This window comes from Capsicum annuum, unplaced genomic scaffold (genome assembly GCF_002878395.1).
Source record: "Capsicum annuum cultivar UCD-10X-F1 unplaced genomic scaffold, UCD10Xv1.1 ctg59281, whole genome shotgun sequence".
Classification (NCBI taxonomy): Eukaryota; Viridiplantae; Streptophyta; class Magnoliopsida; order Solanales; family Solanaceae; genus Capsicum; species Capsicum annuum.
In genome coordinates, this window is record NW_025867977.1 from 1 (window position 1) to 3,592 (window position 3,592).

A 3,592-nucleotide genomic window follows, 5' to 3' on the forward strand; every position below is an offset into this window, starting at 1 on the left:
GAGGAATTCTTAATGCATGACCTTGTCAATGATTTAGCCCAAATTGCTTCTTCAAAACTTTGTGTCAGGTTGGAAGAGTGCCAAGGATCTCATATGTTGGAACAAAGTCGACACATATCGTATTCAATGGGGGACGATGTTGACTTTGAGAAATTGAAACTACTCATCAAATCAGAGCAGCTAAGGACCCTACTTCCAACAGAAATCCAGCACCTTTATGACCTTAATCTAAGCAAGAGGATTGTGGAGCTGCCAAATGACTTGTTTATCAAATTAAAGCTCCTGAGATTTTTGGACCTTTCTTGGACACAGATTAAAAAGTTGCCTGATTCTATCTGTGCATTGTATAACTTGGATACGCTTCTCCTGTCATCTTGTAGATATCTTAAGGAGTTACCGCTGCAGATGGAAAAGCTAATCAACTTGCGGCACCTTGACATTAGCAACACTACTTTCCACTTGAAGATGCCGCTACATCTGAGCAAGTTGAAAAGCTTCCAAGTGCTAGTGGGAGCTGAATTTCTTTTAGGTGACCCCTGTGTGGTTGGAGAATGGAAGATTTGGGTGAGCTACAAAACTTGTATGGATCTCTATCAATTTTAGAGTTGCAAAATGTGGTTGATAAAAGGGAAGCTCAGAAGGCAAAGATGAGGGAGAAGAATCATGTTGAGAAGTTGTCGTTGGAGTGGAGTGAAAAGGGAAGTATTGCCAACAATTCACAAACCGAAAGAGACATACTTGATGAGCTACGTCCACACACAAAAATAAAAGAAGTCGAAATCTCCGGATATAGAGTGACACAATTTCCAAACTGGCTAGCTGATCATTCGTTTCTTAAGCTGCTAGTACGATTGTCTCTTCGCAACTGCAAGGACAGTTTTTCCTTGCCAGCACTAGGACAACTTCCTCGTTTGAAATTCCTTTCCATTAGAGAGATGCATTCTATAACAGAGATAACGGAGGACTTCTATGGTAGTCCGTCCTCTGAAAAGCCTTTAACTCTCTCGAGGAGCTTAAATTTGCAAAGATGCCGGAGTGGAAGCAGTGCGACGTACTAGGGAACGGAGAGTTTCCTGCTCTTCGGGACCTTTCAATTGATGATTGCCCCAAGTTGGTCGGGAAGTTCCCCGAGAATCTCTGTTCTCTGAAGAATTTGAAAATCTCAAGATGTCCGAACTCAATTTGGAGACACCCATCCAACTTTCAAGTCTAAAAAGGTTTGAAGTTGATGGTTCTCCTAAGGCTGGAGTTCTCTTTGATGAAGCTGAAGTGTTTACATCCCAACTTGAGGGAATGAAGCAGATTGAGGAATTAGATATTAGTGATTGCAACTCTCTTACTTCCTTGCCTATTAGAGCTCTGCCGAGTACCTTGAAGAGAATAAGGATACGTCTTTGCCGGAAATTGAAATTGGAGGCACCAGATAGTAGTAAGATGAATTCTAACATGTTTCTGGAGGAATTGGAACTGGATGAATGTGATTTTATATCATCAACTGAGTTGGTCCCAACAGCGTGCTATTTGAGGATAAAGAGATGCCAAAACCTTAATGGGACTGAAAGACTCTATATTAGTTGTTGTGAGAATGTTGAAATACTTTCGGTGGCATGTGGGATCCAGATGACGTCATTGAGTATTTACGATTGCAAAAAGCTGAAGCGGCTGCCAGAACGTATGCAGGAACTCCTTCCCTCTCTTAAGGAACTGCAACTGTCTCATTGTCCAGAAATAGAGTCCTTTCCCAATGGAGGATTGCCCTTCCATTTACAACTCCTTTGGATCATCAATTGCGAGAAACTGGTGAACGACCGAAAGGAGTGGCGTTTAGAGAGACTCCTGTCTCTCAGGGAGTTGTGCATCTTCCACAATGGCAGCGACGAAGAGATTGTTGGTGATGAGAATTGAGAGTTGCCTTGCTCTATTCAAAGGCTTAGCATAGGCAATCTGAAAACATTAAGCAGCCAACTTCTCAAAAGCCTCACCTCTCTTGAATCTCTATATATTCGTAATTTACCTCAAATTCAGTCACTGCTGGAACAAGGGCTTCCCTCCTCTCTTGGACGTCCAGTGATCAACAATTGCCATCAACTCCAGTCTCCTGCAGAATCAGCGGTGCCCTCTCTAAGCTGACCATCAAGTTTTGCCCTAACCTCCAATCCCTTCCCGAATCAGCTCTATCATCCTCCCTCTCTAAGCTGACCATTTAGGATTGCCCTAATCTTCAATCCCTTCCAGTAAAAGGGATGCCCTCTTCCCTCTCTAAACTATCTATTTACAGATGCCCATTGCTCAAACCACTCCTAGAATTTGACAAGGGGGAGTACTGACCAGAAATTGCTGATATTCCTGAAAATATATATTGGTGTCGCACCATATTGGACTACGAATGCCTGTGATGATTAATAAAAACGAAGCTCCCATAGATGTAAGTTTTTCTTTTTCCTCAGTAGCTTTTTAGTTTTGCTTATTACTCCCCTTTGCTTGTTTGTTAATTATTTTCCCTTGTTAAGCTATTGGGTGAATTTTTGGGTAAAGTTTCGTGTTTGGGAAACACATTTCACTTTTTTTAAAAGAAAAGTCATAAAATATAAGCTTATAAGCTTTAACCACTACCGACTTGATAAGAATGAAACAATTGGAACAATTATAGTTGGGAGGAATAATTAGTGGAGTTTTCTAAAAAAATATAAAAGTTCGAGGTAAATTCTAAGATTTTAAAGTGCCCAAAAGCTATAATTTCTCCGAAAAAATATTATTTTTTTTTGTCTAAAGATGAAGGTCGTGCTATTAAAAATACGACTTACTGTATAGATAACGTGACAGTTACCTTTGAAAACTTCTCCTTGCATGTCTATTAGCTTTTTTTCAGTTTGTTGATCCATTTATTATTGCAGGATTTGTTCAATCAATTTGCAGAACCACTAAGAAATGCACAAATGCTTGAAAAATGAAATCTCTATTTCACAATCAGGTAGAATGTTTTGCCTATTCCTTATTACTCCCTCCGTTTCAAAAAGAATGACCAACTTTTCTTTGTAGATTGCTTCAAAAAAAATGACTCCTTTCCTTTTTTTGGCAATACTTTAATTTCAACTTTCCACATGGCATGTTTAGGATCACAAGATTAAAGGGCATTTTGATACATTTGTCACAACTTTAATTTAAGGCCACATGATTCAAAAGTCTTCTTTATTTTCTTAAACTTCGTATCAAGTCAAAGTAGGTCGTTCTTTTTTAAACGGAGGGAGTATAAAGCTTGGAAAGCTAAGATTTTGAAGGAAAATTTTCATACTCGATTCTTTTTCATTCGGAAGTGCTTTGTTCATTGTGTTTTAATGTCTAGATAACTTGACAGTTTGTTGTCGTTGTAGGAGTCGTTCAATCTCTGAGCTGCATATATATCACTGGCGTAATCTCCAATCGCTTCCAGAACCATCAGATTGTCCTCTTCCGTGTCTGAACTATGTATTTCCAACTGCCTGTCACTTCAACCACATCTAGAATTTTGAGAAAGGGAATACCTGTAATGTTTAAAACGATTTCACTTCTGAAAAATGTAAGTAATTTTTTTTCTTTTATGTAGCTTTTTAGT

The 3,592-nt window shown here is 39.1% G+C and overlaps 1 pseudogene; it reads left to right on the plus strand.

The window, feature by feature from the left end:
* The first annotated feature begins 12 nt into the window (after positions 1-12).
* Positions 13-3,586, plus strand: LOC124885409 (annotated as a pseudogene).
* Positions 3,587-3,592: the final 6 nt, after the last annotated feature.